Genomic DNA, 25,686 nt, shown 5'->3' with positions numbered 1-25,686 from the left:
TGTCACTACTCTCCAACTTCAGAGAGCATTTCACACCATACCATGCACATCCCCAACCCTCTGCAGGTCCATCCAGCCAGCCCAAGAGAGTCAAGTGTCATCACAAGACTCTTTTAGCACTTCCCTTCAACACACACATGCTGTGTCCAAAGGACAGCTTTCAAAACACTGCTCCTCCACAGGTTACTATCCTTCCCCTATTTCGGAGCTTAAACAGACAGCCCATCTTCAATCTTGTGCCAACATTGCTTTTCAAGCAATGCCTCTCCCTCCCCAAGCTATTGATGCCACTTTGCCCTTTGGACTGCTCCTTTCAGCTCAGTGCCAGACTGCAGCAATCAGTTGTCTCTAACACTCTTTAATTGTTACTGTTTAATGACAGCTGTTAGAAGTCACCACACAAAGAAATCTGGACACCAGAGAAAATTTCAGAAGCGGACACAACTTTCAGCTTTCTGGACATTCATCTCCTCACCTGCAGCCTGGGAATCAGATGCCCTGTGCTTTCTGCAGGTATCCAGCAGGATTCAGACAGCTTCCTCCCTCTTTCCATTCACTTGCCACCTGGATGCTGAGCCAGAAGCAAAGGAAGTACCTTTGCCCTTTCCCTCTGGAATGAAATTTGCTCCTTTACTGCAGATTTCCTAAGCCCCACAGAATCTCACATGCAACAGAGGGGCTTACAGGCTGACACTTCTGCTCTGGAGATACCTCTGGCGCTCAGTGTATTCCTGAGAACAGAAGGTCCCCGAGAGTGTGAAGAGCTAGTGAAGGTGCAAACAGGTATAGGAAGGAGTTCAGGTCCCCCTCCTGTTATATCAAGTGCCAAGGACAGGACAGCATGAAACCATTTGTACCCACTCTTGGACAACATGAGTGAGACTGAAACTGCTTTTTCTGCAGCCCCACATTTAACTAGAGCTGGGAGACCACCACATGGAGCTCCCTAAGGAACGGCACTTATCCTCAAAACATTGCACATAAACCTCATCCACTGCACTATGCTGCTATACCTTCTGTGGCCCTCTTCAGAAAGATTACCTGATCCCAACTGATCTGTGGCTGCAGACCTTAAAAAGCTCCAGATCAGCTGAGTCTGAGCTTTCCAAGTGAAAATCACTTCCACCCCTCATTACAAGTGCTTTTATATGCATGTCCACAGAGCAGCTTGGTTTAGGTTAATCTAGTTTTCTATCAAATTAACCAGAATAAGACAAAAATATAAAAATATAGGAAGACCATATAGCTGTCTTAAACAAGTTGTGAATCGTGAAAACTCATTTGATAATGCCTACACCCTCAATATAAACTTGTGTTATTGAGACAGGCCTGACAAAATACATGCACCAAGTGGTCCTGACAGCCTGCTCCAAGCTCTGGTAAAACGCCCCCCTTGTTGCCTCTGCTGCACCCTTCCATGCAGAAGGGCATTCAGGAGGACAGCCATCCACCACAAAGGGCAACAGCAAGAAAAGACAGCAAGGCTGCCAATATTCACACAGCCAGGTAGCCAAAAGAGTGAGAGACCAAGATGACAGAAATACATCACAGGGCTGTTTCTTACCTGCTGACACAAGTAGGGCAATGGAGTCCCTCTGCACCAAGAGGGACTTGGGACAGCTGAGTTTAGTTCTCTCTGGCCTTTTTTTCTTTTGACTTTTGGCTTCAGCTCCCCACCTGCCCAGTAACTACAGAGCCTTCCACAGCTGTCTGATCCAGTTGGAAAACTGCTGCTGCTTCCCACCAGGGAACCGATGCTCCTGCTGCAGCTGCACAGCAAGACAGGGTAAAAACAACCTTCCTGGGTTTAAAACTGGGCAAAGTTACAGGTTTCCTTGGTGCTGGCTGTAGAGCCAGCAAATACCAGGACTAGTATCATCTCCCCTAACAAAAGCCACTCAACTCATGGACAAGCGACGGGAAGCGAACAATGTGATCATTTTACAGCAGACACCAGCACTTGATAACTGTTTAAACAGCACCTGGCACTGCAGAGGCCTGAATGTCTGTGGCCAGGGGATTTTAATGAATTAAGGGATTTTAATGCAATGAAGTGGAAAGCTTATTTGAGCTCTGTTTGTTTAAACAGAGCTCCAACGAATGATCATTTGCAAAACAAACCCTAAGTCACCCCAAGCTCTATCTGACCACTTTGCTGTTATCTACAGAACTCCCTGATTCCCTTAAAAGAGGGTAAATGATGAAACCTCCAGTGGCTTGGTAGGGAGTTTCTGAGCTCAGCCAGACCCCAGTCACTTCCAAGGCAGGAAAATAGCTGCTATCGCTCTGCAGTCTAAGAGGGGGGAAAACTGGCTGGGAAGAGAATGCTGGGAATTTTATAGGACATTTTAAAAAACAAATCCAGAACAATATTATACATTTAACCTAGAAATGAAAGAGATTAAATAAAGACCTAAGTATATCTTCCCAGGAACACAGTGCTCTCAGGAGCCAAAAACTGCACATAAAAGCAGGCAAGCATCTGCAGCCAATCAGGGTATAGGTCCAAGGCTTCCTGTGGGAGAAGTGTCAGGGAGCAGGGTTTGCATCTTCCTAGGAAATCTGCCATCAGGACCTGCATTGGGGCAGCAGACAAGCCAGCAGCACCAAAAAGGTGCTATGCCTCAGAAAGTCTTTGTATGGTTAAACATCAGGACAATGGCACTGCTGGAACTGGGAACCTGCATGGTAAAAGGAGCTGAGGAACTGAGAGGAAACTGACTTAAGAAGTGAAATAAGAGTCACCAGAGAGCCACCTGAAAGGCAAAGAGGCTGAGCAGCCTTCGTGGAAGGGGATCCTAAATTGAACATCCCATAATTAAGAGAGTGAGAACAGCATGGGAGTACTTCCTTCCTAGAGTGCTGTTAACACAGCTAGGCATGGATTAATGTCCCATTACTTGCACACCAGGACATCCCTTTTACATTTATTAAAATGATCAGGCAAATTAGTTTCAGAGCCACACGCACACCGAAGCAGTGCAAATGGCCCGAAGCTCATGCTGACACATAAATGGCCCAGGAGCCTCAATCCTGCCTTTCCCTTTTCTCAACCCCCAAAAGTCAGCTCCAGACAGTGACAGAACAGCCACACTAGAAGTACCACCATGCAGTCCTGGATGTATCTAGTCCTCATGGCCTAAGCCAGCAGCAAAGTGGTGCTATTTTTCTCCCCTGCCTTGCCATACATCTCCCACACAAATCAGACAGTGAGGTTTTCTCCAGGAAGGCCAACCTTTGTATCTGCTCTCCTGATCCCATGGGGCATGAGGCTGAACTTTCAACCTCCAGTTTTTGCCTTATCACCTGAAGGAAAAGTGCTTACTAGAGAACCACAGCCCAGTGTGAGGCATGGAGGGGAGCACACAGACCTCATCTTGTCTCATTAAAGCATCACACCAGTAAGCTTGGATTGGAGATACAGGCACTCAACATCTCCACAGGCCAGGACATTACTGGAGAAGAAATAGGTTAAACTTACCCACACGTCTCTGACCTTGCTGACTGCATTTAGTGCCACCACACTGCCCTACAGATGTGGGTTGCCACCTCTACTCCCAGATGCCACTGCTCTACCCCCAGTCTGAGCCAGGTACAGCACCCTCCTTCTCCTGCTCTTCCCCTTCCAGGCTGCCATCCTCCACACCAGCTGTGGGCTCCAGACCACCAGCGCCCCCAGTCCTGCCAGCAGCACCCCCCAGCCTCCCAGAGGCCAGCTCTCTTCTGCCCTCTGCCAGCACTCCCATTTCCAAATCCCCTCCCCAGCAGCCCCAGTGCAGCTGAGCACATCCTCTCAGGCCCAGACTGCTGCACATGCTGATTTATCTGAGCACACACAGGCTGCCGGTTTGACAGAAAACCTTTAGCACATGTCAGCTGGTGCTGTGGCCGAAGAAAGCAAATCTGTCTTTTTCCTACACCCAAACGTGTTCCCATCCCTGACTTCATGCCAGCACAAATGTTTGTGCCGGGCAGTCAGACAGCAATGAGACAGAACTGAAGGCCAGCACATGCTGGAGCTGTCACTGACAGCCAACTTCTAAACTACAACCTTGACTTGAGAATAAACAGCAGAATGCAATGTCAGGACTCCTTCCACATATTTCTATTTGTCTTGAGAGCAGACAAACTCAAAGCCCCAGTGAGAGAAGGTGATGTCAAGAAACAGGGATGAAGGTGAGCAGAGGAAACAAAGCTGTGCCAGCATCCATTGTGTCAGGAGGACACTGCCATGCAGCCATTCACAGTCAGGGATGGCAAGGGGAAGGAATCAGCAACGAGTACCTGCTGGGAGAGGAGAAACCCTCTGGGATCAGCACACTTCCCTTCACAGCACAAATGCATCTGAAGGTGTGGACACTGCCAAATTTTGTTAATGACAGGAGCAAAGCTGTCATCACAATAATGTTTAAGGAGTACAAAATAAACCTGCAAATATTTCCTGAGAGAAGCTGCTTTCTAGATGCATGACAGGCACAAAGTGCACAAGGGACCTGGCACCAGGTAATGTCACCTGGGGAGAAGCTGTCAGTTTGGCTCTTGCCTGCTCAGGACAGTTTGGGACAGAGGGTTTAGAGAAAATAGGTGGCAGTTTAATCTGCTGCCTGCTTGCCTTTAGGCCCTTGAAAGCAGGGACAGCCATGAATTTCCTTGCAGGACCTGGCAAGGCATTAGTCCTCAAGAAAACAAAGCAGCTCTCAAACACGCTGGTGAATGCTCTCCACAGTCACGGAGTGTCACCTCTGCAGCTGCACAGGGGACAGCACAGCCCCTTCACACCATTCTGCCAGCAGACAGAAGCCCCGGGCTGCACACGCACACTCACCTGCCTCGTGGTCAGCAGCCGGCTGCACCGTACCACACCGGGCTGTGGAAGCACCAAGCCAAGGCAGTCTTCCCCCTTGCCTCAAGTGACAAAAGGCCAAAGTACCAGCGGGGAGGTGCCACGCCAGCCGCCTGCACCATTGGCTGCTCGCACCCTCTGGGGACAGGCTCAGTGGCACAGCGCCCACTCAGCTGGCAAGGCACTGGATGCAGAGCCTCGGCAGGCAGGGCACTCCTCCCTAACAGCCCTGCAAGGACTCTCAGCTCCAGCAGTCCCTTCCCATGCTCCACAACTGCCCTCTGTCTCGTGCAGCTTCCCTCAGGCTGGTCGGGATGGGTGTCCCCCTGGCCCCTCCTATCACCGTGAGAACAGTGAGGCTGGCACACTTGCAAAACTGCAGGCAAACTCTGTCCCCATACCCAGCCTGCACTCCCCCTGCACACTGGGGAGCCTTAACTGCATGCTGAGAGACCCCGTGATGAGAGAACGCCTCAAAACATCTCCTGTGTGCCACAAAGGAACAGGCGAGTTCCCTGGCTGGGAGCGTGCTGCAGAGGTGTTTGGCTTTGCAACTGCAGGTGGTGCAGTACAGATTTACCTGAATGCCCACAGAGGGGAAAAAGAGGAACAAAACTCTCCATTAGCAATGAGGACTCCTGAGCTCGCATTCCAGCTCCATCACTGACTTGCCCTTCACCTACAGAAGGATTTCAAGCCACAGTTGGCAGCCTGATGAACACCCCGTGTCTACGACAACATTCCAGCCTAGGAAAAAAACAAACCTCGAACAAAAACAGTCCAACATCTTAGCAGACATACTTACTCACCACATCCAAACCAGTGCAGTCACCCATAATACTGCAACAAAGAGGATTTAAACAGGGCCATGATGGAAGTGTCACCGGGGACAATCCCTCAAGCCCTTGGGACCACAGCAACATCCTGCATTCTGCATGCACACAGTTGCAACTATCCTCTCCACCAGGATTCATTTGAGACTACAGGAGATTCACAAAACAGTAGTCAAGATTTGCCTGCTGCCCTCAGTCCCCAGGGCCACCTCCTTGCAAAGCAAAGGAGTTACCAAAGACATCAGGCAGAGCCTTGACTGCTCCTGGCAGCTGCCCCTCTGTCTGCCTGGTCTCAGGCACACTAGGAAAAGCCAGCATAGCTGCTGACTCCAAAGCAAGGATCAAAGTGAGTGGAGCAGCACGTATCACTGGAAAGCAAGGGGACAAAACAGCAGGGAAGCAGGTGGGGAACTTCCTGCCTCCACCCAGTTTTCCTACTCCCTCCACACCCAGTTTTCCTACTCCCTCTCCTTTGGGCTCTCCATCCTGCTGGAAACAGAGGCTGGCGCCCCACTCCCAGTACAGCAGCATCATGCAACTTTGCCTGCTTTGTTGAGAATCTTTTGCAGTAAGTACAGACAAGAAGACAACAAGCACCTGCTGTAACCTGTGTGAGAGCTGAGGCTTGGAGCAAGGCCTCCAAAAGGCACTGTGAGCAGCAAGAGAAGTGCCTTCCTGACTTGGAGAGCATCTCCAGGCCAAAAAGCCAGCAATTTACTTAGATTAGAGCAGAAGCCATTTCCCTATTGCTTAACAAAAGGAGTCCCATGGAGGCCTCTTCTTGCATCAGCATGATCCCTTTAACACTGAGATGCCAAGCCATCTGCCAAGACAAAAAGACTTGGGGAACAGGCCTGTGCTGGTCTGGAAAGAACACCAGATACACCCTTCGACTCTGCCTGTCTTGGGTAACTGCCCTGGATCAAGAGACAGAAAGCTAATGCTCATCTGGAGGCTGGGCATGGTTATCAGTGCTGCAGCACACCAAAAGGCCCCAATACCTACCTGGGATCTGTCATTCTAGGGGCTGCTCTGACCATCAGTCAAGGAAAGTCCCTGTCCTGGAGATTTTGCAACTGAGCTGCAAGATGGGATGAGTAAGGACAGCCCTTAGGAGAAGTGACTCACCCAGGGCTCACATGGGAAGTCTTGGTATCAAAGACATTGGAGATAAGTTGAAAGAGCCAGAGGGAAGGTTTCAGCAGGACAAATGAGCTTGCAGATATCTTATCGAGAACACACTGCTCCACTGAAGGACAACACAGTAAAACTCTTAAGGCAGTATCTTCCCTCACAGGAGAGAGACAACAGGTCTAAAAGTCCTCACAGTCCCCCTGGCAAGACAGAGGGCAGCAAAGGAAATCCAGGGGAGCTCCTGGTGCTCTTCCCATCTCAATTTCTCAAAAAGGCAACTGGGTCAAGTCTCAAAAGACCTGGCTCTTCTGCTCTGCACAAATGCCACATCAAGCATGCTGTCCTGCTGCCCTGTCACTCCTCTGAACACTTAAAACACAAGTAACAAGCCTCTAAATTTAGGACAACTACTCATGCTCAAAGCAAACTGTCTTGGAGTAGGTGCCAGAGGGCTGAAAACCCTTTCCATGCATCTCTTCATGAAATCTTCAGTGATGTGGTCATACAAGGCCAGGGCATGACCACAGCAAAAATTCAGGCCCAGCACTCGCTTGAAAATAGCGGTGGATTCCAATCTTTGGTCTGTAGAAACCTGCAAGTCCCTCCACCACTTCAAAAGGATCTGTAAGAGGTACCTATAGAAAAGGTAATCCATATGCAAATACAATGAACTATACATATATAAACAGATATAGATAGATATATATATAGACATATATATGCGTAGCAACTTTTACATCAAATGATTATTTAAATTAAGATTATAATGGGCTAAATTATTCTGCAGCTGCAGAGCCAGCAGTAGAAGCACAAGCTAACTGACAGACAGTAAAATGGGCTGCACATGATCATACTGGTGTACAAGCAAGTGCACCTTGGATGTTACTGGACAAACATTAAGTGGGTGCTTATTGCCAGTAATGCTCCTTTCCAAGGGCCACCTGAGAAATCATGTCACATGCTGAACTGATGCAATTCTAAATATTTTTACATCCACCTTCCTCTGGTGGAAGGTGGATTTAAAAATATTCCATGTTCTTTATACCAGGTTTTATGAAATTACAGCTTCAGAGACACTGAAGCTGAGCTTTTGGGAGTCCAACAGATCGGAGAGCAAGGAGAAAAATTAAGAACTTACATACAGCACTCCTTTTCAATAAACTGTGGTGGTCAACAAAGGCAGAGTCAGCTGACAGTGACAGACAGACAAACCCTTTGAACTGGAAGGACACAACATGGAGAAACTTGATGCAAATCCTTTTCTTGGGTGCTCTGCCAAGAGGCTGAGTAGAAAACAGTTCCCCCCTCCCAGTTTAGACAATAACCACCATAGACAAAGCAGTAATTAAAAACAACCAACCAAAAAGCCCAAGGGAAAGTTAAGGTTGGATTCTATCTCACCCAGTAGGAATGAGGTAGAGCACTGAGCTGAGGTCCTGGGGCCTGAAAAGGACCATTCATTCCCCACCAGCAATGAAACCAGGGCTACTGGCTCTCAGCTTTCTCTGCTGAAAGAAAGGGGTGCCAGTGACCCTGCTGGGAGGAATAAGCATCTTTTCAGGCCAAATTGCAGCAGTACCTCACCAGAGCAACACTCAACCAACCACAGAGCTGTTCCTGTTGGATGCCTTAAAGTGTGTAGTCCTGGGATGGTGCTGGTTCACTGTGGCCAAACCAGAGGCTGCAGAGGGGAAGCACAGACAGCTCAGGTCACTGCTGTGCCCACAGTGGACTCCTGGCAGCCCTGCCCTGGGGCTAACATGGGGAGAGGCTTGGTGAGTTGCTCTGCCAGCTCCATCAGCACCCTTGCCACTGCCTGCTTCCTCCTGGATTGCTGGGGATCTTTTCTGCTCTCCTGGATTGCAAGGGATCTTTTCTGCTTTCTCTGTCCCTGTCTACTAGCTCAGGGGGCCAGTTGCCCTATGGATATTCAGTTTTACTGGTAAAGACTGAGACAAAGAAGGCATTAAGCACCTCAGTCTTTTCCTCAGCTTTTATTGCTGTTTCCCCTGCATCCAATAAAGGATGGGGATTCTTTTTGGCCTTCTTTTTTGTTGTCAGTGTATTTATGAAAACACTTTTTATTACTTTTCACAGCACTGGCCAGATTGAGCTCTAGCTGAGCTTTTGCCTTTCTAATCTTCTCTCTACGTGACCTAACAATGCCCTTGTACTCTTCCTGAGTCACCTGCCCCTTCTTTCAAATGTTGCAAACCCTTTTTCTACCCGTCTTGGTTCCTGCAAAAGCTCCCTGTTCTACTAGGCTGGTCTTCTCCTGCTGACTCATCTTTTGGCACATAAGGACATCCTGCATCTTTAAAATTTCCTTCTTAGTGTATGTTCAGCCTTCCTGGACCCCCTTTGCTGACCTCCTTCCTTACTGCACCAAGAATTGAAAACTCTGTAATTTCATGGTCACTGTGCCCCAGACTGCCTCCAACCACCACATCTCCTACCAGCCCTTCTCTGCTTGTAAACAGCAGGTCTGGGAGGCAGCAGCCCTGCTGGGCTCTCTGACCAGCTGTATCAGAAGTTGTCTTCCACACAGCCCAGGAATCTGCCTTCTCTCTGCTATGTCGAGCTTCCAGAGGACATCAAGCCGCCCCCAAGAACAAGGGCTGGCAATCACGAAGCAGTTGTTCACAGAATAATTAATCTGTCTCTTCATCCCGGCTGGGTAGTCTGTAACATATTCCCCCCAAGGTGTCTGCCTTGTTAGCCTTCCCCTGATTCTCACCCACAGGCACTCAACGCTATCATCACCACCCTTGAGCTCTCAACAGTCAAAACACTCCCTAACAGACAGTCACTGCCTCTCATTCCTTGACTGTCCCTTCTGAAGAGCACATAGTCATCCACTGCAGCACTCCAGCCATGGCAGTCATTCCACTGTCATGGCTTTCCTGCTGCCACGCTCCCTCACAGCCTCTTGTGCACCTCCTCGCTGGCAGAGCATGGGAAAGTGAAAAGTCCTTGATTTAGAGTGAGTAGTACTTAGCAGCAACTAAGATATCAGCGTGTTATCAACATTGTTTTCATGCTAAATTCAATACACAGCACTGCACCAGCTACTAGGAATAAGATTAACTCTATCCCAGACAAAGCTACAACACTGGATAAAAAACCTGTCCTGGAAAAAGCCTCCTGTCTTGGTGTGTACTAAGTGTTCCACAGCTTTGAGCCAGCATGAGCCAAGCAGTGTCCCTTCCTGCTCCTGAAACAAAGGAAAAATGAAGAGGGGAGGGAAATCACCATCTCTGGGCAGCATCTGAGTTACCCCAGCAGGTATTAATCTTCCCCCAGACTTTCTTTGGTTTTTTCTCCCCCCTGCAATATACCTGTTAGGAACTGCACATGGCACCCCTGCAGATCCTCACCTCACATGCCACTCACAGAGCCTTCATTAAAACATTGAGTTCTCCTGAGAAGAGGCTCTAAAAAAGTAGAAATTAAATTTATCTGCTTCAATCTGCTGCAGCAAGACTTGTGTGCATCCCTGGTCACTCCATGGAGGTCTCAGACTCGTGCTTCCCAGGAGGTCCAGGTTTTCAGCAGAGATGCAAGCCAGAAGAACTCACCATCTCTGCTGGAGCCTGGGGACTTGGTCCCCTGCCAGATGCAGCAAGAGGGGACATTATTACAAGTACATACACACTTTGGTCCCGTTTCATGGGGATTTTGTCGTCCCTTTGACTGTAATAACGTCATCTTCTCAATGATGTTCCTGCACAGGCTCATGATGGCCAAGAACACTTCAGGCCCTGCAAGCCCGAGCCCTTACTAAGGCAGAAACAGCAAACAGGTAAAATAAAAAGAGGGAATAGGAGCAGGCAGGACACCTGCATCTCACTCTAACTGTTACTTGTAGGAAACCCGACCAAAACAGCACATGCACATCAGTTTTCCAGGACCATTCCTCCTGCTCCTCCTCCCAGCTTATGCTCACCACAAAGAGCATAACCTGTGATTATTGAAGAAGGAGGAAGAAGATAAATGCAGGACGTCTCCTGTGCATGCATAGTGGTTTTGGCTGAAAAAAGCCCCCAAAATGCTTAACTCACTAATTTTAGAATCAGTGCAGAAGTTTACTATCCCAAATGCAGAACTACTGGAACAGAGATACATATCACCATCCTGGACTCACAGACTGCATCATTCTGGAATGGTGGAGCACAAACCCTCACCTGCAGCTTCTGTGAGAAAAGGAAGGAAAAAACCCAAAATCAACAAACCCCCCAAACATCTGGTGGCAAACATCCTGGCAGCATTCAATGGAACCTAGCTAAGTGCTGTGGGCATGGCAGGACCCAGAACAGTAAAAGGAACCAAGGACCACAGTGCTGCAGTGAATGAAATTACTTGCAACTGTCTTTGTCCTTTTACAAGAACCTTGCTCTTTTGCAGCCTCAAATACGAGCAGCGCCAGAATACACTAGCCACTTCCTCTGCCTCAAAATCACCAAGGGGAAATAGGGTAGGCAATGAAGCAAAATTACTATCAGTACCTAGCATATAACCTGATTGGAGCAGAGTTCAAGCGTGGGTTGCTAAAGTTTATTTCTGTAAATTTCCGCCTCCCAGTCTTGTGTCATATTTCGCTGATTCATTCTACAAATCCTTTTCTATCGACAGCGTAGAGCATAGGAAATATCCAGGGTTGGTTGTTTAGTAAACCTGCACTGAAAGTTCTTTTCCATCTACTGTGCCTGCTGCTAATTCCTTTCACAGCTCTGCCCATTAATAAAAATACAACACAATAAAAGAGAACCGCACACATACACACCTCGCCCAAATTTCCTCCATACTGGCTGGTCCTGAGTCACCACCAGTGATTAACTGTTGCCATGCACTAAGGAGGACACGGTTATTAAATTAATAGGGGCTGCTTAACCTGGCTACAAATATACATGAGTTCTTTGTGCCTTAGTGAGCTAATAAGGCATGTGCTAATTACATTAATTCAAACAAGCCCAGCATGCCCTGAGGGCAAAGGGAGAGAAGGGTGCAGCAAACGCAGGCTTTTTCATAATAGCTGTGAGACAGCTATGAGTACTTGCCTTGACACAGCTTTTGGAGAAGCGCAGGAGCGCTTGGGCTGGCACCCTACGGCTCATCAGCCCAGCTGCTGCCTGCTAAATGTGCACAATCCCTGCTCGTTCACCCAGCCCTCGGTGCAATGACAGACAGGATCCTCTCTCCAAAGGCCAGCCAGCTTGTCTCTTCCTGTCTCTGTGGCCCAGAGCACACTGCAAGCCTTGGGATGACACCCTGCTGCTTTGGGACTGCGAGCCTGGGACCCTGCTGGCAGCCCCCTTCCCACGTGGCACGAGCAGCCTCAAGCCCTGGAGCAGCAGCAAGGGCTGCAAGTCATCCATCATCCAGCTCCTCACACAGCCCCATCTCCTCCCCAACCCCAAAGTCAGCCAGGACAGCTCAGCCAGACAGGCAGCATGCAGAGCCTGCAGTGGGACCGTAACCATGTTGGGCAATCCCAACACAACCCTAAACCTCTCTGGCAATGGAGGCAGCAGAAGGGACAGTTGCACCTCCCATGTCAAAATGGCAACAGAGACTTCAGAAACAGCACAGGCTGCAGCAGGGAGAAGGAATGGGACAGCAGGGGAGAGACACACAATCCCAGCAAGGTTCTGATACACTCAGAGAGGAGCCTCGCATCCCTCCAGCCCAAGGATAAGCAGATCCCTAACCTCTGTCACTCCTGGAGAAGAAGGCTCAGCATCAGCTATGTTCACTCTGAGGTGTCTGCTGGGAACTGTCACGTGTCACTTCCTGGCATGCAAGGGAAGGAAAGGAAGAGGAGAGGAAATTGGTCATATTTCTTGGCACCTCCAAGGACACAAGCCCACCAAACACTTTCTGAAGGATGTGCTTTTCCTGTAAGCACTAAGGAACTGTGCTAGAGCAAAGATAAGGTGTTGGGTTTTTCTTCCCCCTCACTTCTTCCTGTACTGCATGCATCTGGCAGCACATCTTCGGGCCATCCTTAACAGATGTGAAAAGCCACCACCTTTCTCTGGCTGCTATGCTATGTGAATTTTAAGTCTTATAAAGGCACGGTGCTGTCTCTCTGCAACAAAGAGAGAATCTACAACCAGGTACCAGGTGAGAGCCAGTGCCAGTGCTACTCCTGAACAGTAGCACACCAACATTTTTTCTGCACAAAGAGGCACTGGTACAGGCTCGATGCAGTCTTGACGGTGTGTTGGCGGAGAAGGTGCAAAGATTTTCATGAAGGGAACAGTACCAGGGATTTTCAGCCCCTGGAAAATGCCACATGATTTACTTTCCCAGCAGAAACTGTGGATACTCAACTACTTGTCCATCATTAACTTCAGATTACTGCTCTTCCTTTCCCCAGCAAGTCAAAGAACTGACTTTGGACCAGGCCTGTTCCCAGGTCACATGTAGCTGTGAACACACAAATGCTTGTGTTGACATAAGCAGAGAGGCAAGAGTGGAAGCAGGGCTGTTCCTCTTGGCAGCAGCCTCCAGCAGCTTGCTGAGTGCACCGATAAAGTAAACCAATATACAACAATAAAACAGAACAAGAATCCCTCCAGGGAAGCCTGGGAGATAAGAGCTTCTGGGCCCTTAACAAAATTATTTAAAAGGCCTAGTAACCCAGAGCCCTGTGGGTCTGTATGTCGGCTCATAGCTGTCACTCTAAAGTCCCAAAGAGGGACTGTTGAGCCTGGCTGGAACTGCATCCCACAAACACCGCACCCTGTCTCTGTAGCAAAGCCAGAGTGCACCGAGAGCATCAGCCATGGACATGGGAACCAACACTAAAATATCACAGGTGAATGAAGCAGGACCTCAAGGTGTGAAAGGACAGATCCTTGCGGCATCACCCTTTGGCTCCACCTAAGGCAAAGTGACAGAGAAGCATGGAGCAGGAGCCACTGCGTAAGCATGCCCACACTGGTGCACAGGCTGCAAGCTCAGCTGCCTACTAGAGCCAAGGCATTTTGTACAAGAGACCAGACATGGAGAATTGACAGGATAACAAAAGGACATTTCCCAGCCTTCCAAACACTTTGCAACAGCAGGTAGAAACCCCTCTGAAGAACAAAGCTTATCTCATTACTTCTCAGTGCCAAAGGCAGAATTTCACTAGTACTCCCAGTGCACTAGAAGAAATGCCAGTTAAATGTCACGTTAGTCAATATTCCTTGCCTCTTGGCCACAGGACACTGCTGCTGCCAGTCCCTTTGCTGTGGGGGTATGTGGACACAACTGCTCCACTCCTGCATTGCCAACAACCCTTCTTGCCTCTCACCTCAGCCGTTTTGCTTACGCCAAAACTGTTCAGATCACAGCAAAATGGTTCCTTGCTAAACGCACATCAGCAGCCCCACATGGGTCATGCTGCTTCTGAAGAGGTTAGCAGCTCCTCCAGGGAAACTCATACACACTCTGTGACAAGCAGAGGAACTGTCAAGGGGACCACAACCACTACCTGATGGCTCAGGAGTCTGTGGCATAATCCATTCACCAGCTCCCTGCTCACCCAGAGTGCTGTGAATCAGCAGGCTGCAAGGCAGGCAAGGCATTCCCAGCAGGAAGACAATGTATTTTGGAGGCTACAGACAAATGAAAACACATCCAGTCCTGCTCAACTAAACAGTGCAGGGAGATGGGTAACACAAGAAAGGAAAAATAGGAAGAAGTGAAGTATATCAAACTTGGAAAGTTATTCGCTGAACATCAGATGTCTCACCTGGCTACTCCATATGCACAGAGCAATGCTGCTACCTGACAGATGCATCCACAAGATTTACCTGACACATCTTGCACTGCTTAAGAATTAGACCTGTTTTCAAAAAGCTTCCAAACGAAAACCACTCCTGAAGGGCACCTCACAACTCTGCCCTAATTACCACCTCTGTCTCACAAGAGTGCATGGCAGCAACAGCAGGCAACAGTAGACACAAGGAATTGTCATGGCAGTGGGCAGTGGAACAGGCTTATCGTGTTGGAAGGCTAGCAACAGTTTGGCAATGCAGGAGGTAGACACACTGTTCTGCTCCAGAGGTGCTCGGACAAAGACTTCTGGGCTCCAATCCATAACCCAGCTGGAGCCAGCTGTGACAACTGACATGGGAACCTGCCTGCCCCAGAGCAGAGCCCACCCAAGACATGATGCAGCACTCTGGGGAAACAAGTTCTCCCTCCCCTGCAAGAGCAGTGATTTCATTGGAGAGAGGAAGAGGGGAGGCTGGCTACAGCAGAGTTCATCAGGGTTCCCAACCATGACATGTAAACCCTTACCCATGCCCTTTCAAGCTGCCAGCAAGTTTGCCAGCTCACATATATGCACAGGTGTGTCCAAACAGCACATGCCCTTTACCACAGCTGATCCATTTGTTTTCAGCTCCACACCACCTCAGTTTGCACTGACACAGGTCTAGGACACTGCACCAGCACTAGGGACAGCCCAGAGCCAGACGACCCTACGGCCTTCCTACACTCTCAGCCGTGTGCCAAGCAGGATCTCACAAGCTGCACAGCAGCTCTGCAGCCTATTCCCACAAGCTGACTCGGTGTGTCTGCAAACTGCCTCACCTCCACCAGACCAGCCCGACAAGCGGGCACAGCTGAACCTCACCGCAGGGAAAACGGGACCTGGCTCGGCATGGGGCCGTGGCAGAGCCACAGCCACGCAGCCAGACAGGTGCCTCCTGAGCGCCGGGGCCGTGGGAGCAGGCGGCTCCGCTCCGCGAGCGTGCTGGCAGGGAACGCGCTGCACGCAGGCACGCGCCCACACACCGCTCAGCAGCGACCTGGCATTTCTTCCCCCTTCCCAAAGCCAAATTCAGACCATCTGTTGAAGTATTTCTGCAAATCATCCCTCTTTTGGGAAGGGCCGGGGGCTGAGTTTAGTTGTTTATATAGTGTCTGGCATTTCTGCAGTGCTTATCACTTCAGTATCCAAGCTATTTCCTTCAAGCTCTCCATTACTTTTGAAGAACCAGTGTGAGGCACCACAGAATCTACATTGGAAGTTCTGCAAAAAATAAAAAAGGGCATCAAAAAGACAACAGCTGCTCAGGTCATGCATACATTTAGCTGCTAACAAAGCAAGCGGGATAGCTCAGGAGAAAGGGGAAGGGCCAACATAACGAGTTTTATATCCTTTAAAAAAAACTACTATATTTACAAAATAGTCTTCATAAACAACAAGTGCTCCTCTTGCCTTACAGAGAAGAGCTTGGCTTGCCCAGGGCATGGAAAAGGAGGCCAGTACTACTATCCTTGAGAAAGCCAACACAAACTGAAAAAGGTAGGTGAAACACCCTGAAGAAGAGACCATTCATTTACTAGATCAGATCATACTTTCTGCCAACATCTACCATGGGCATTTTAAGTGGCAAACCCCTGGAGTACTGCTGTCTCATTGCATTGTAAGGGAAAGGATCAGAAACTTATTGCTTGCCCAGGTCCTGCTCTAAACCTCTAGTAAAGGAGAAAGCAGGATCCAAATGCACAGTAAGCCCCCCACACAGCCTGTCCCTAAACCACAATTTCTTCTTTTTTATAAATCCCTAACTATCACATAGCAAAGAAAGAGAACAGCACTGAAGAGGGCACCAAACACGCTCCCAGTCAGCACGTGGCCTTGAAGAAGGTGTTTTCATCCTGTCAGACCCATCAGGCAAGTGCCTGTTCCACTGTGTGGAGAAAAGGGAATTGCTCTTTTCTCCACACCCATTAAGGGCAGTAAGGTGTCAGACACCACAGTGACAAGGACAGAGATGCAGCAGCAGAAATGAAGATGGTCTGGCCCAGACTAAGCACACCACATGCTTTATTCCAGGCACTTATCCACACAAAAGCCAGCACTCATCCAGCTCGGAGCTCTCACAACACACAGTGAGAACAGTGCAGCCCCTGGTCAAAGCAAAAAGGCTTCACTGAAAGCTGCAGCTGAATTCAGAAGCTAAGGATCATGGCTACTGGACTTCTTTCTGGCTTGATCCAAACCAATTGCTCACTTGCACAGCATCTCTTTCCTACTAATATCATTTACTGAAAGTCACCTACCTTTGTGCTCTAATTAAAAAGAAAAGCACATAACTCTCTTCCCAAACACCTCCTCCAAGCCAGTTACTCAACTAGTACAGAAGCATCACTGTCATATATAAGAGGGGACTATTTCCTTCTCCTTCCCTCTCTCCACCCTGTCCAAAAAGGGCAGCAATCCTTCTCACAGCTGGGACAGCTTTTAAATTGAGAGTATAAGCCCCAAACACAGAGTCAAAACTCCAGGTGGGGCAGGCACAGTCTTTGATGTGACTTAGTCATCTCCAGCTCCTGAAATTCATGCTATTTGGGGAAACTTAGCTGGGTCAAAACCAGCCTCTCTCCTGCTGCCTTCTGGATAAGTGCCTCAGACACAGGAAAGAAAAAAAAATCCAGACAGCTCTCCTGATATGCCATATACCAGCATCAGTGCCAAAGGAAGGAGTAGGGCACAGGAGGGTTTGACAAGATGCAGTCACCCACCCACAACAGGACTACCAAAATGAGAACAAGCACCAGAAAAGCTTTAACAAAATAGAGTCAGAATGCATGCTGTGAGCAGCTCACCACAAGCTGTACTAAATTATTTAATTTATGGAGTCTCTGTTGATCATAAACAGTAACCCATCATATTTCTTCTGATACAGAACAAGCATTGCTGCCTGGGTGCCTCTCCCTTCCCTGAGCATATAATCTCCATCTAGACAGCCCACCTACGGCAGAAAATGTTCGAAGTTTTTATATTTGCAGATGTGTAAGAGGAAACTGCCAGACAGAAATCCAAACCACCCAGAGTGACAAGGTCTTTTCATTAGGTTTGTCTGGGATTTTGCCTTGTTTTCTAAAGCTTTTGTACCTCCTGTTACTTTATCTTCACAATAACTCAAACTACCAGGCAATCAATACTGCAAGGTTAAAGCAACATCCAAGTTTGGCATTGGACAGCTCAATCCAGCTCCTCCTTCCTGCTATCTCTGTGCTGGAAGGCAAACAGAAGAGGACAGGAAAATATTTATCTGCTGTTAGGATTAGCTGGAGCAACACAGTGATAGCTCTAGCAAGCTGCCACTGTTAGCTGGATATGGCCAAGTGACAGTCCCCAAAACAAGCAGGTACAGCCAGAGGACTCAGCCTTGCTGAAGGTGGTTGGCTTCATTACATCATGGTGCCAGAGAAGCTGAAACACACGGCCCTGTTAGACCTCAGACACCCCTCTAGCAGAGAACAGGCACTTGCAGTCATGTTCTTGTTGTCTCACTGTAGTCAGACAGGACAACTGTCTCCAGCAAGGCTGGAGTCCATGCAGCCATTTATGAGGAATGCACCATGGAACACAGGCACGGTGTTCAACACATTCAAGAGTAACAAATAAAACCAATGCACTGCCTGCAACAGGCAGCATCTCTAGCTCATTTGCCATGATAAGTAATTGACAATTCCGTGTCCCCCAACCTGTAGTAGTGCAGATGTTTGGTCACTTCTAAGAGAGCCTGAATATACAAACATGGGCATTAAAGCAGGCTTTTGCATTTCCTGAAAACACAGTTAAGGATTTAGGGGAATGCAGTTAAGGATTTAGGGGAATGCATCATGGATGTAAAAGGAATAATTACCAGTCCTTATGTACCTGCAGTAGCAGAAGGCAGAATGCTATGAACTGGCAGATTCTTAGATTCTTCCCCATCCTGCACTCCTGTTGTGGAAAGAGCAGTACAGACATTTGTCCTACACAGCACTGCAGATTTTAACAGGAGAGCAGGTGGGAGAAAGACAGGTCCAACTGGAAGCCTAACAGGACATTAACAAACTTGTAAGTGACAGGCTAAATAGGCTGTGGGACCAGACTCTTCCTGTTGCTTGAGGGCTCCTACATGATGCTCAAACTCAGCTGGTGCAAACTAAATTTGCTCCACTGTCTGCCAGAGCTGTATCAACTTACTGCAGTAAAGGGTGAAGGTGCTCAGCTCTGGGACACCACTGACAGGCCATCAGCTGCACAGAAATTTCATTCTAGGGAAAAACAAAGAAACAAAGCAAAAAAACCAAACCAAACCAAAAAACAACAACAACAACAAAAAAAAGAAACCAACCAAACAAAAAAACCTAATGAACAAAATAAACCCAATGAACAAAATAAACCCAAAACAAAACAAAGAAACAAAACAAAACAAACAACAGGGGGGGAAAACACTGCGAAAAAGGAAGGCCAGGATGAAATCAGGCTTAGGAAGAAATACCTCTCTGTTCTGAAACAGCCTAGAAAAGGGGAAACTATAGAAACTCCCTTCACAGTGCATTCTATCATAACACACATGAACTGCATCACTCAGGATCATTTCTCCCAGCCATTCCAAACCTGGTTTGGTTACACATCATCTCCCCAGGCCAGGCTCTCCTAATAACAGAATAAAAATATTTTGCATTTTTCCAGTCCTTTTCCTTTCCCCTTGGGGCCCAGTTCAAAGCTCTTTTATGTCATTCTGACAGCACAATATGATTTCAGGCAGATAAACCCAGCCCATTAAAAGATACACCCTGTGCAAGACATCTTGCTGGCACTGGAAAGTTGGCAGTGCAAAAGATTTGCAGTTCCTTGCCTGCAAGTGAGACCAGGGATCAAGTGACAAAAGCAAGAGTGGTGTGGAACAAGGCAGACCTGCTGCTAGTCAGCACCAGGGGACACGTGTCTCTCTGCAGTTATGGCCAATGCTGCTAAACTTTTCTTCCCCACCACACAAGCCTTTCATCCCTTGGACTTCACAAGGACATCCCACCTTCCAGTAGGTACTTTGAATCTAGCAATTACCCCCAAGAAGCATTTTATTTTCACAGTGGGGTGAGAGTCCAGAGGCTTGCCAGCACCTGTAAAACAAGTAACTGCCAGCCCATCAGCAAACACAAGGCCTGACCCTTTGGAGGACCAGAGATGGAGACCATGCATCCTTATTCAACACCCAGGTACTCCTTGTTGAGGAAGAAGGAACAACTCATCAGTCACCCATCTTACACCCTCCTGGCTGCAGATTATTCAGATAAAACCCAGAGTGTGTTAAAGAAACTCTCCTGTCTGACCACCCAGGAGGGGGCCACTCTGACAGTCACACTACCCCCATTCCAAGACTGTCACTGCTGGGACCAAAGTCCCTTCACAGCAGATGGCTCCAGTGACCCCATGGGTGGCCCTTTTGGCTCCCTGCACACCCCACACTCACAGTCAGACAGGGTTTCCTTACTGGCTCAGCCCTTGGTTTCCCACAGCAGTGTCAGATGTCTGGATCCTCTAAGTAATTTAATCGTGGTGCAGTGACACAAAAACAGCTCGACCTGGTGCCTCTGGGGAGGGACCCCTAACAAAAGCATTCCTGGGCTTTTATACTCTTACAGTTTGTGCACCCAAACAGTCTGGGGTCTTCTTGCTGAGTCATCAGCTCCTGCTGTATCCCTTTTGCTGTCCAAAGGGTCAGCACCAGGTCACAGCCCCTCTCCTGACATGTCCCCGATCCAGGGCACAAACCATAGTTCACACTGCAGCTGCACACCCAGCTATCAACACTGGGTGTAGTCCTCAAGAAGTGCTGCCAAAGATATTTAACTATTTTCACAGTATTGCATGATCATCACACACTCTGCAACAATGATGTTCTCTAGACTGGGCTTTAGCCTTCAAGGAAAAGCTGTTCTCATGGCAATCTGCAGAACTGGGCCTCTGATCAGGGATGTTGGCTCTATACACAGATCTTATTCTAGCTAAACACAACACAACATTTACTCACCTGGAAACACAGCTGCCCTTCTCTGGGAAATTTCTCCCTCCTACTATTTCACAATTCTCAGATGACAACAGTTACGCAAGAACAGCTGCATAGGAACATGAAATGCTTACAGCTTCTAAGCAAGACTTTCCCCAAATTTCCCTTATCAGACAGCTCCAAATCCCACAGCTCCCAGGTTGCAAGGCACACCAGCCACCAGTCACCGTGCCTCCATCCCTTCTCTTCATCACACCTTTGCCCTGGCAGAGACCTACAAGAAAAAACATGACACACAGGCGTGCAGGGGGCTGCTTCCACATGGACGTGCTGCTGTCACCTTGGCCAGCCAGGTAGGTACTTCCCCCATCTTGCCCACTAATTTAAATCTTGGCAGGAAAAGGGGAGCAAATGGCCTTGACAGGCTGTCAGTGATTTCTACCTTTTAGTAACTTAATACAGCACACTACCCCTTCCTAAAACGGCAGCAGGAAGATGCTCAACGGCTCTGGCATCCTAGTAAGACATTAACAAGATTGCTGGACACCAAACAGGACTGCAGACTTTCCTTCAGAGCAGAGCAGGGCTTCAGTTTACAACACAGATTTGATCCCTTTTCCATCTCAGCCATCCATCTGTGCCACAGATCGCCACCACCCCCCAAACATAACGCTCCTTACTATGACAGGCACTCGGTGAGCAGATGAGCCCAAGGGCACAGCACCAGGAGAAAAACTGCACCTGTGTGAACAACTACAAGCAGCAGCACGCAGTTAAAAATCCTACAGGCACGACATTCAAAGGGGTAAACTCTCATTAAATCCTCATATTTATTTTCTGAGGAAGAGGTTAGAGGAACTCCTCCTATTAAATCACGCCTACTCCTTTGTTTATAACAGCCTGCAAAGCAAAACAGAAGTAGAGGACAAGAAGACAACCACCACCCGAGCCACACACGATACATCCTTATCAGTACCACTCTTGTTCAGCTGTCTTTTGCTTGGCACTGCCAAGAAGCGAGTTCTTGAGAAGCAAAGCCACAGTTACTTGCAGTGATCAAAATCACTGCAGACACCATCCCAACAGCAGCAGCAGCAGCACCACCAAGTCAGATCTTAATAGTAGCGAGACTCTCAGAGATTAAAACACTATGGTAAAAATACCCACAGTTTAACTGTAAATATCTTATAGCCAGAAGACATCAGGCCAAATAAATATAGCTGGGATCCTGCCCTGACACCTGGCAAGGTATGTACACTAAAATCTGAGAAGCCTTGCAGGAAAGAGGCTGGGAAACTGGAAAATCCGATTTCCACAACTTCACCCTCACCCAGCAGCTGCAGAGGGTGCAGCAAGAGGATGCTTGGGGTCCAATTCCCAGGGTGACCTTGAGGAAATCCCATAGCCTGTCCACATTTCCACCTTCCCCGTCCATTGCACGAAGAGCACAATAACCTTGACCTATCTCCAAGAGGCAGAGATCTGGCTTAGGAGAGTCTGGAAGGAGCTCAGAGGAGCTTAGATGCAGGACCTGCGCTGCGACCGGAGCGGTCAGGGAATCCTACGATTCGCCCCAGAATCAGAAGCCGGAGAAACTCGCTAATGCTTTCGATATAAAAGGCTGCAGCCCCGGAGCACTGAAGGGCTGGCGGGAGCCGCACACGTGTCACCGCAGTTTCCCGGCGCGGCAGGGCAGAGGAAGGCGCACCGCGGCTGCAGCCCCCGCGCCCGCAAGGGCGAGCCCCGCAGCACGGCGAGCGGGGCCACCAGCCCCGCGCCCCCCGCGCGGGCACAGGGAGCCAGCCGGGGAGGAGGGGAGGGGCTGGGAAGACCGAAAAACCCCGGGGTGAGGCGGGGAAGTGGCGGCGGGCAAGGGGAGCCCGCAGCTCCGGGGAGGGGGTGGGTACGTGGGGAGCCCGCAGCCCCCCGGGGCGAGGAGACGGCCCTCCAGGGCCAGGGGCCGCGGGAAGGGCGGCCGGCACACCGCTGGGATGAGGGGCCGGGGCAGCAGGAGCCAGGCCGGGCTGCATGGCCGAGCTGCATCCCGGCGGCAGGAGGGGTGTCGGGACCCCCGGCGGCGCCTCGGGAGGGCTTGGGAAGGGCGGTGCTCCCACTTACCGGGCGGCGGCGGCGGCTCCCGCCGGGGCCGGGGACGGTGCGGCGCGGGGTGCGGAGCTCCTGCGCGGCGCGGCCCGGCCCGACTCACCGCCGCGTCCCCATGGCAACGCGGCCCGGGGATCGCCGCCGCCTCCCCGGCCGGCGCGGGGCCCGCGAGTGCCCGAGCAGCCCCGGGCCGCGCTGGGAGGCGGCTCACGGCAGGACACGGGGCGAGCGACAGCGGGAGAAATTATAATAAGTCTGACATCTGTACCCGAGGGAACGGCCTGAAGCCGTGTCAGGGCGGGTTTAGGTCGGGCTGTACAAAAAGGTTCCTCACCCGGAGGGTGTTTGGGTGCTGGAACAGGCTCCCCAGGGAAGCAGTCAGAGCACCAAGCCTGACAGCACAGGAAGATTTTGGACAATGCTCTCAGGCACATGGTGTGACTCCAGGGGATGTCCTGGGCAGGGATGGGAGTTGGATTCCATGATCCTTGTGGGTCCTTTCCAACTCAGCATATTCTATGATTCTACCATTCCCTTCAGATACCAGCCAGGCCCGCTGTGCCCATGGGGTCACCGTGCTGTGCTGCCTGCTACCCCTACTGGCAGGCATTGATTTTTGGGGGTAGCAGGCTACACTGTGGACCTGGAGTTCTCAGGAGTATTATGGACCTAAATCCTTGCTGGGACAAAACATCCACAGAGACCGTTTCATCAGCCTTGGAAATTAAACATTTTAATGGCTAGGAGGACAGCAGCAGGCAAACAGATCTCTGTGCCTTTTGGGATGACCAGGTTCTTGTGGTCAGGGTGGTGAGGCGCTGGCACAGGTTGCCCAGGGAAGCTGTGGATGGCCCATCCCCAGCAGTATTCAAGGCCAGGCAGGATGTGGCACTGAGTAACCTGATCTATTGGAAGGTGTCCACTAGAGGAGGATGGAGTGAGATGATCTTCAAGGTCTCTTCCAACCCAAACCATTTTGTGATTCTGTAACATCCACAGGTGTGGTACCACCAGGGAAAGAGGTGAAGATCTCCAGGGGAATATGTATCTAAGAGCCGCCCTCATTGCTCACATACACCCTCTGAGTGTGGGATTATTAGCTCTGTACCAAGCACCCATGGAAACTGGCAGAGCATCACTGCACAGCTTTCTTGTGCTGAATTGGAAAAGAGTGCCTACAAGGATGGTCCCAGGAGCATGTAGGGCTAATGAGGACATTGTGTACACAGGAGAAGTGACAATTATATGGAGTTGTGATGAACAGCCCAGAAACCTCACAGTTATTCACACACCTGAAAACAAGAGGAGCTTGTTATCACAGTCAGGGACTTGGAAGCCAAGGTGAGAAGAAGGTACAAACCAGAGGCCAGTGAAGCATCAGAAGCCAATGGTAGTGAGTTGGATGTAGGTGAAAAGGGGATCAGCTTTTCTTGTGTGCTTTTCAACCTGGGCTGAGCAAAGCATGAGAAGATGCAGCCCTGGAGGTGGAAAGCTCCCTCCAGCAGGGTGCTGCCTGACCAAGGGAGGAGACCTGTGTGCTGTGGCCATTTTATGGGCACATATTGCATGAGCATCCAGCACAAGAGAAAAATGCAAGTGCAATGGGCAGGGAGATGCCAGAAAAGTCTATCCAACCCCACAGTCCTATCTCCACCATGTCCTTGGAAAAACAGGCAGCAAGGCCTGGGTTGCAGGCAGGCTGCTGTGGTGGGCACTGCTGTGGGAATTCCCAGTTTGGGAAATAGTGTGGAGGAGTTGAGGTCTTCTTACTCCCCAGCTGCAAAATTGCTTCCCACCTCTTTCCTTGGTGGTGGCATATCCCCACTCTGCCCTGTTTTGTAAAGGCATCAGTGGGCTTCACTGTGCTGTATTCTCTCAGTCAAGAGCTGAACTGAGCTCAGCGTGGCTTGAGGTATAGATGTTCCTGTTTATCACAGTGTAGATGTGCTGGCAGGACATTACCATCTCCTGGCAAAGAAAAGGTTAACACTGTCCTCTTTGTGCTGCATCTCAGGAGGAGTGCAGTCACACATTTTTATTTTTGGTTCTGCTGCATGAGAACAACTGCTCTTTGTAACCTGCATGGCACAAAGGACCCATTTCTTCCGGCAGCATTTAAGAGAGGGCATAAAAAAGGAAGCAGAGGAAGAAAGTTCGTATTCAGTGAGTGCCAGGTTGTCAAGGTTTCCTCTGCTTTCAGACATAATTTTTTTCTCCTGACAGACACAAAAGAGATTTAAAACTGTTTGGTGCAAAATGGAGCTTCAAAAGCAGCACTGTCTGTGTCTGACAGAAGGTGAAGAACACAGCTCAGGACCTCCTGTACAAGACAACATTGCTGTCATCGTGGTGCACACAGGAGCATTAGACCAGGTCTGTGCTCAGCTTGTCACAAAGCTTGCCCTGTGTGAGTCTCAAAATCCTGCACTGCTTTCAGCCCACCTCCCAGAGGGGCTGTGGGCTGGTTCAGCCCTACAAGGACATGGGTCAAGTTCAGTCTGCTGCAAAGAAAGAGGCTTTCATGAGGTCTTGCTCTTCAGTTTCCTTCCCCATTTGTATTGTTTTCTGTTTTAATAAATTGTGGACTGCCAGCAAAATCCCCAAGTGCCTGCTGAGTGTGGTTATTAAACCAAGGCTTGAAAAAGTAAAATTGGGCAAGCTTGGTCACTGCTCCTTTGGCCTGGACACGATTCTCAGAGCGCTGGTAGACAATTCAACTGATAAATATTGAAGAGGCAGTAATGTAATTAGCAGCAGTCAACATAGTTTTCTGGAAAAATCAATCCCAACCAAGCCTGATCTTGCTCTCCATTGAGACCACAGAACGTGTTGCCAAAGGTAACAGCACAGAGGTGTTAGAGGAGGCATCCAGGGTATAGTCAAACAGAATGAGTAAAATGAACAGATTCACAGCTGGCCATCGGCTGGGATGGCAGGAAGCACCCAGAAACCACTGGTCTGGTTTCATTTTCTGTGCAGA

General features: G+C 49.4%; 1 protein-coding gene across 3 annotated transcripts in view; it reads right to left on the bottom strand.

Annotated features, from left to right (window-relative positions):
- SLC25A22 (solute carrier family 25 member 22) overlaps positions 1–22,796 on the bottom strand; it is a 51,893-nt gene extending 29,097 nt beyond the window's left edge. The window contains exon 1 of one of the 3 annotated variants that reach the window (XM_039728351.1): positions 22,722–22,796. The gene's annotated coding sequence lies outside the window, so the exon portion shown is untranslated. Of the gene's footprint in view, positions 1–475; positions 628–4,825; positions 4,924–22,721 lie in introns of those variants that run through there. The other 2 variants (XM_039728350.1, XM_039728349.1) reach the window with 2 other exon arrangements.
- Positions 22,797–25,686: the final 2,890 nt, after the last annotated feature.

Source organism: Passer montanus, unplaced genomic scaffold (assembly GCF_014805655.1).
Source record: "Passer montanus isolate IOZ18808 unplaced genomic scaffold, ASM1480565v1 scaffold65, whole genome shotgun sequence".
NCBI classification, from domain to species: Eukaryota; Metazoa; Chordata; class Aves; order Passeriformes; family Passeridae; genus Passer; species Passer montanus.
Note: the sequence above shows the minus strand (reverse complement) of the source record. Positions and strands in the feature narration are given on the sequence as shown.